Below are 8108 nucleotides of genomic sequence, written 5' to 3'. Positions count from 1 at the left end.
TCTGAGAAACACAGGCAGCCCCCGTCCGCGAGTGAGCCGAGCGAGAGACAGGCTGGATGCCACGAGTCACACGGCAGAGCTGTGTGTCAGACAGGGTTCGCTGAGCTGCGGACCGTTTCTGTTCCACCCCTGGGTTCGATACCCAGGTCGTGTTGTAATAAAAAAAGTCATCACTCAAAAGAAATTTTCTGTGTTCTTTCGGGTTTTCTGTCCCGTTTTTATTTCGTTTTCATTTTTATTTCACAGCCAGCAAAAACCTCACAGAACACTCTAGACAGCTACAGGCAATGAGCTGAGTGGCAAACTTTCTCTTCACTCCGCTGAGCTCCGGGCCCGTTCGGTTCACTCCCAGAGCTGGCCCTGCACTTAATTCTGACCGCTCGAGTGAGAAAACAAATCTTTCCCAACACCAGCCACGCTCTGCAGAAATCCGTGTCAAGCAAGCTGCAGAAGCAGAAGCAGGCTGCGGTCTTTCGAAACAGATTTCACAAAGCACAGGGCTCCGCTTCTGTCGGGAAGTCCCCACTCGCAGGCAGGCTCTCTACGGAGGCTCTCTACAGAGGCTCAGGCCGCACCCTAAGAGACAGGCCGGAGCCTTTCGTGTCTGAGAAACACAGGCAGCCCCCGCCCGCGAGTGAGCCGAGCGAGAGACAGGCTGGATGCCACGAGTCACACGGCAGAGCTGTGTGTCAGGCAGGGTTGGCTGAGATGCGGACCGTTTCTGTTCCACCCCTGGGTTCGATACAAGCGGGAGGTCCCCACTCCCAGGCAGGCTCTCTACGGAGGCTCTCTACAGAGGCTCAGGCCGCACCCTCAGAGGCAGGCCGGAGCCTGTCGCGTCTGAGAAACACAGGCAGGCCCCGCCCGCGAGTGAGCCGAGCGAGAGACAGGCTGGATGCCACGAGTCACACGGCAGAGCTGTGTGTCAGACAGGGTTCGCTGAGCTGCGGACCGTTTCTGTTCCACCCCTGGGTTCGATACCCAGCTCGTGTTGTAATAAAAAAAGTCATCACACAAAAGAAATTTTTTGTGTTCTTTTGGGTTTTCTGTCCCGTTTTTATTTCGTTTTCATTTTTATTTCACAGCCAGCAAAAACCACACAGAACACTCTAGACAGCTACAGGCAATGAGCTGAGTGGCAAACTTTCTCTTCACTCCGCTGAGCTCCGGGCCCGTTCGGTTCACTCCCAGAGCTGGCCCTGCACTTAATTCTGACCGCTCGAGTCAGAAAACAAATCTTTCCCAACAGCAGCCACGCTCTGCAGAAATACGTGTCAAGCAAGCTGCAGAAGCAGAAGCAGAAGCAGAAGCAGAAGCAGAAGCAGAAGCAGGCTGCGGTCTTTCGAAACAGATGTCACAAGGCACAGGGCTCCGCTTCTGTCGGGAAGTCCCCATTCGCAGGCAGGCTCTCTACGGAGGCTCTCTACAGAGGCTCAAGCCGCACCCTCAGAGGCAGGCCGGAGCCTTTCGCGTCTGAGAAACACAGGCAGCCCCCGCCCGCGAGTGAGCGGACCGAGAAACAGGCTGGATGCCACGAGTCACACGGCAGAGCTGTGTATCAGGCAGGGTAGGCTGAGCTGCGGACCGTTTCTGTTCCACCCCTGGGTTCGATACAAGCGGGAAGTCCCCACTCGCAGGCAGGCTCTCTACGGAGGCTCTCTACAGAGGCTCAGGCCGCACCCTCAGAGGCAGGCCGCAGCCTTTCGCGTCTGAGAAACACAGGCAGCCCCCGTCCGCGAGTGAGCCGAGCGAGAGACAGGCTGGATGCCACGAGTCACACGGCAGAGCTCTGTGTCAGACAGGGTTGGCTGAGCTGCGGACCGTTTCTCTTCCATCCCCTGGGTTCGATACAAGCGGGAAGTCCCCACTCGCAGGCAGGCTCTCTACGGAGGCTCTCTACAGAGGCTCAGGCCGCACCCTCAGAGGCAGGCCGGAGCCTTTCGCGTCTGAGAAACACAGGCAGCCCCCGCCCGCGAGTGAGCCGAGCGAGAGACAGGCTGGATGCCACGAGTCACACGGCAGAGCTGTGTGTCAGACAGGGTTCGCTGAGCTGCGGACCGTTTCTGTTCCACCCCTGGGTTCGATACCCAGGTCGTGTTGTAATAAAAAAAAGTCATCACACAAAAGAAATTTTCTGTGTTCTTTTGGGTTTGCTGTCCCGTTTTTATTTCGTTTTCATTTTTATTTCACAGCCAGCAATAACCTCACAGAACACTCTAGACAGCTACAGGCAAAGAGCTGAGTGGCAAACTTTCTCTTCACTCCGCTGAGCTCCGGGCCCGTTCGGTTCACTCCCAGAGCTGGCCCTGCACTTAATTCTGACCGCTCGAGTGAGAAAACAAATCTTTCCCAACACCAGCCACGCTCCGCAGAAATCTGTGTCAGGCAGGGTCGGCTCAGAAGAAGGCTGCGGTCCTTCGCAACAGATGTCACAAAGCACAGGGCTCCGCTTCTGTAGGGAAGTCTCCACTCACAGGCAGGCTGCAGCTCGAGCCTCTCTAGGGAGGATCTCTACAGAAGCTCATGCCGCACCCTCAGAGGCATGCCGGAGCCTTTCGCGTCTGAGAAACACAGGCAGCCCCCGTCCGCGAGTGAGCCGAGCGAGAGACAGGCTGGATGCCCCGAGTCACACGGCAGAGCTCTGTGTCAGGCAGGGTTGGCTGAGCTGTGGACCGTTTCTGTTCCACCCCTGGGTTCGATACCCAGGTCGTGTTGTAATAAAAAAGTCATCACACAAAATAAATTTCTGTGTTCCTGTGGGTTTTTATTTCGTTTTTATTTTTATTTCACAGCCAGCAAAAACCTCACAGAACACTGTAGACAGCTTCGGGCAAAGAGCTCGGTGGCAAACTTTCTCTTCAATCCGCTGAGCTCTGAGCCCTTTCGGTTCACTCGCCGAGTTGGCCCTGCACTTAATTCTGACTGCTCGAGTGAGAAAAAAATCTTTCCGAACACCGGCCACGCTCCGCAGAAATCCGTGTCAGGCAGGGTCGGCTCAGAAGAAGGCTGCAGTCCTTCGCAACAGATGTCACAAAGCACAGGGCTCCGCTTCTGTCGGGAAGACCCCACTCGCAGACAGGCTCTCTACGGAGGCTCTCTACAGAGGTTCAGGCCGCACCCTCAGAGGCATGCCGGAGCTTTTCGCGTCTGAGAAACACAGGCAGCCCCCGTCCGCGAGTGAGTGGACCGAGAGACAGGCTGGATGCCACGAGTCACACGGCAGAGCTGTGTGTCAGGCAGGGTTGGCTGAGCTGCGGACCGTTTCTGTTCCACCCCTGGGTTCGATACAAGCGGGAAGTCCCCACTCCCAGGCAGGTTCTCTACGGAGGCTCTCTACAGAGGCTCAGGCCGCACCCTCAGAGGCAGGCCGGAGCCTTTCGCGTCTGAGAAACACAGACAGCCCCCTCCGCGAGTGAGCCGAGCGAGAGACAGGCTGGATGCCACGAGTCACACGGCAGAGCTGTGTGTCAGGCAGGGTTGGCTGAGCTGCGGACCGTTTCTGTTCCACCCCTGGGTTCGATACAAGCGGGAAGTCCCCACTCGCAGGCAGGCTCTCTACGGAGGCTCTCTACAGAGGCTCAGGCCGCACACTCAGAGGCAGGCCGGAGCCTTTCGCGTCTGAGAAACACAGGCAGCCCCCGCCCGCGAGTGAGCCGAGCGAGAGACAGGCTGGATGCCACGAGTCACACGGCAGAGCTGTGTGTCAGACAGGGTTCGCTGAGCTGCGGACCGTTTCTGTTCCACCCCTGGGTTCGATACCCAGGTCGTGTTGTAATAAAACAGTCATCACACAAAAGAAATTTTCTGTGTTCTTTTGGGTTTTCTGTCCCGTTTTTATTTCGTTTTTATTTTAATTTCACAGCCAGCAAATTCCTCACAGAACACCCTCGACAGCTTCGGGCAAAGAGCTCGGTGGCAAACTTTCTCTTCACTCCGCTGAGCTCCGGGCCCGTTCGGTTCACTCCCAGAGCTGGCCCTGCACTTAATTCTGACCGCTCGAGTGAGAAAACAAATCTTTCCCAACACCAGCCAGGCTCCGCAGAAATCCGTGTCAAGCAAGCTGCAGAAGCAGAAGCAGGCTGCGGTCTTTCGAAACAGATGTCACAAGGCACAGGGCTCCGCTTCTGTCGGGAAGTCCCCACTCGCAGGCAGGCTCTCTACGGAGGATCTCTACAAAGGCTGAGGCCGCACCCTCAGAGGCAGGCCGGAGCCTTTCGCGTCTGAGAAACACAGGCAGCCCCCGCCCGCGAGTGAGTGGACCGAGAGACAGGCTGGATGCCACGAGTCACACGGCAGAGCTGTGTGTCAGACAGGGTTCGCTGAGATGCGGACCGTTTCTGTTCCACCCCTGGGTTTGATACCCAGGTCGTGTTGTCATAAAAAAAGTCATCACACAAAAGAAATTTTCTGTGTTCTTTTGGGTTTTCTGTCCCGTTTTTATTTCGTTTTCATTTTTATTTCACAGCCAGCAAAAACCTCACAGAACACTCTAGACAGCTACAGGCAAAGAGCTGAGTGGCAAACTTTCTCTGCACTCCGCTGAGCTCCGGGCCCGTTCGGTTCACTCCCAGAGCTGGCCCTGCACTTAATTCTGACCGCTCGAGTGAGAATACAAGTCTTTCCCAACATCAGCCACGCTCCGCAGAAATCCGTGTCAAGCAAGCTGCACAAGCAGGCTGCGGTCTTTCGAAACAGATGTCACAAGGCACAGGGCTCCGCTTCTGTCGGGAAGTCCCCACTCGCAGGCAGGCTCTCTACGGAGGCTCTCTACAGAGGCTCAGGCCGCACCCTCAGAGGCAGGCCGGAGCCTTTCGCGTCTGAGAAACACAGGCAGCCCCCGCCCGCGAGTGAGCCCACCGAGAGACAGGCTGGATGCCACGAGTCACATGGCAGAGCTCTGTGTCAGGCAGGGTTTACTGAGCTTTAGACCGTTTCTGTTCCACCCTGGGTTGGATCCCCATTTCGTGTTGTAATATAAAGGTCATCACACAAAAGACATTTTCTGTGTTCTTTTGGATTTTCTGTCCCGTTTTATTTCTTTTTTTTTTTATTTCACAGCCAGCAAAAACCTTACAGAACACTCTAGACAGCTTCAGGCGAAGAGCTCGGTGGCAAACTTTCTCTTCACTCCGCTGAGCTCCGGGCCATTTTGATTCACTCCCGGAGCTGGCCCTGCACGTAATTCTGACCGCTCGAGTGAGAAAACAAATCTTTCCCAACACCAGCCACGCTCCACAGAAATCTGTGTCAGGCAGGGTCAGCTCAGAAGAAGGCTGCGGTCCTTCTCAACACGAGACACAAAGCACAGGGCTCCGCTTCTCTAGGGAAGTCCCCACTCGCAGGCAGGCTGCAGCTCGAGCCTGCAACATGAGAGACCTTTCCTTTCCCAACATGAGAGACACGCGACAGAGCTCTGTGTCAGGGAGGGGCGGCTCAGAGGCAGGCTGGAGCCTTTCGCTGAGACAAGTCACACTCCATAGAGCTCTGAGTCTGTCCTGAGGGGCCCACTCAGAGGCAGGCTGGAACCTTTCGCAACATTAGCCACACGCCACAGAGCTCAGCGTCTGTCCGGAGGGACCCACTCATTGGCAGGCTGCAGCCTCTCGCAACATGATCCACACACAACAGAGATCTGTGTCTGTCGGGAGGGGCCGGCTCATAGGCGGCTTGCAGCCTTTCCCGACACGAGCCACGCTCCACAGAGCTCTGTGTCTTTCCAGAAAGGCTGACTTAGAGGGAGGTTGCGATATCTTCAGATGTGGTCATGGAAGGCCAACTCTTTTTCCGTTTGGCTGAGCTGTGGACAGTTTCTGTTCCACCCTGGGTTGGATACCCGGGTCATGTTGTGATAAAAAAGTCATCGCACAAATGAAAATTCTGTGTTCCATTGGATTTTTTGTCCAATTTTTATTTTTTATTTTTTTTATTTCACAGACAGCAAAAACTTTGCAGAACATTCGCAACAGCTTCACGCAAAGTGCTCAGTGACCGACTTTCTCTTCAGTCAGCTGAGCTCCGGGTATTTTCGGTGCACTCCCCAAGCTGGCCCTGAGAAAAAGATTTTCCAAACACGAGAGACACGCCACAGAGCTCTGTGTCAGGGAGGGCCGACTCATAGGCAGGCTGGGATAGTTTCAGATGTGGTGCTGGAAGGCCAACTCTTTCTCCATTCCGCTGAGCTCGGACCGTTTCTGTCCCATCCGCGGGTTGGATCCCTAGGTCATGTTGTAATAAAAAAGTCATACAAAATAAAAACAATTTCTGTGTTCATTTGGATTTTCTGTCCTGTTTTTTTTTTTTTATTTTACAGCCAGTGAAAACCTCACAGAATATTTGCGATAGATTCAGGCGTAGAGCTCTAAGAAGGACATTCTCTTCAGCCTGTTCAGCTCTGGGCCATTTCTGTTCCCTCTCCAGGCTGGCTCAGGATGTAATTCTGACAGCCGGAGTGAGAAAACCCTTTCCGAACACAAGCGTTCTGACTGTGAAGCAACCTCAAGGGAGCCGAGCCGCAGTGCAGCCGGCAGTCAGAGCCTGTCCCCTCTGACAGCACATGAAGCTCGACGGAAAGGCTTGGTTTGTGTGAAGCGAAAAATCCCGAGCGGCTCTGCGTGAAGTAAAGCCACGGAGCGCCGTTTCAAGGGGGGGCCAAGGCAGAGGAAGGCTGGAGCCTTTCCCGTCTGAGGCACACACGCAGCCCGCCTCTGCAGGGGAGGAGAATGAGAGGCAGGCTGGACCGTGCAGGGGAGCCGACTTAGGGTAGGCTGGATCGTGCATTGGCTGAGAGCAGCCCGCATGCAGACCCTCTCCCCTCTGACAGCACATGAAGCTCCGTAGAGAGGCTCAGGTCGGGTGAAGGGAACCGCACGAGCGGCTCTGCTTGGCTCAGGATTTAATTCTGACCGCTCGAGTGAGAAAACCCTTTCAGAACACAATCCACACACCATAGAGCTCTGCGTCGGGGGGCAGGGGGGGCATCCTCAGAGGAAGGCTGGAGCCTTTCGCGTCTGAGAAACACACGCAGCCTGCGCCTGCGAGTGAACTGACTGAGAGACAGGCTGGATGCCACGAGTCACACCGCAGCGCTCTGTGTCAGGGAGGGCCGATTTTCTCCATTCCGCTGAGCTCTAACCGTTTCGGTTCCACCCTGGGTTGGATACCCAGGTCATGTTGTAATAAAAAAGCTGTACAATATAAAAACAATTTCTGTGTTCGTTTGGATTTTCTGTCCTGTTTTTTTTATTTTTATTTTACAGCCAGTGAAAACCTCACTGAACATTGGCGATAGCTTCAGGCGGAGTTCTCGAAGACCAAAATTCTCTCCTTTCCATTGAGCTGTGGTCCGTTTCTGTTCCCTCTCCGGGCTGGCTCCGCTTGCATCTCCAAATGTTCCAAATGTGAAGCAACCCCAAGGGGAGCCCAGCCCCAGAGCAGGCCGATCGCCTCCACTCTGACAGCACATGAAGCTCTACGGGAAGGGTTTGATGTGTGACTCTGCGACACACAGCACAGCGCGCTGTGTCAGGGAAGCCGACTCAGAGGCAAACTGAAGCGTGTCGTTGATGAGAGGAGCTCGCAGGCCGATCCTATCCCCGAACAAGCAGCCGTGTGGCAGCTCGGCTACCCTCGCAAACCCACGCTGCTCGTTTCCAGGGCGCAGACCAGATCGCGAAGGCTGGCCAACGCTACGAGCCTTTTGCATCAGAAGGCATCCCCGAATCACAAAAAAAATACTATAATTTTTGGGTTCTTTTCGATTATTTGTTCAGTTTTTATTTATTTTACACCCAGTGAAAATCTCACACAACATTCACAGTAGGTTGAGGTGGAGAGCTCAATCTCAATAACAATAAGAGATTTGGTGCCACAAGGTTCAAGTGAGAAAAAATCTTTCCCAACACCAGCCACGCTCCACAGAAATCTGTGTCAGGCAGGGTCGGCTCAGAAGAAGGTTGCGGTCTTTCGCAACACGAGTCACAAAGGACAGGCCTCCGCTTCTGTAGGGAAGTCCCCACTCGCAGGCAGGCTGCAGCTCGAGCCTCTCTAGGGAGGATCTCTACAGAGGCTCAGGTCGCACCGTCATAGGCAGGCCAGAGCCTTTCGCATCT

This window comes from Oryzias latipes, chromosome 16 (assembly GCF_002234675.1).
Source record: "Oryzias latipes chromosome 16, ASM223467v1".
In the NCBI taxonomy this organism is placed as follows: Eukaryota; Metazoa; Chordata; class Actinopteri; order Beloniformes; family Adrianichthyidae; genus Oryzias; species Oryzias latipes.
The sequence above is the reverse complement of the archived record's forward strand: the minus strand, read 5'-3'. Positions refer to the sequence as shown.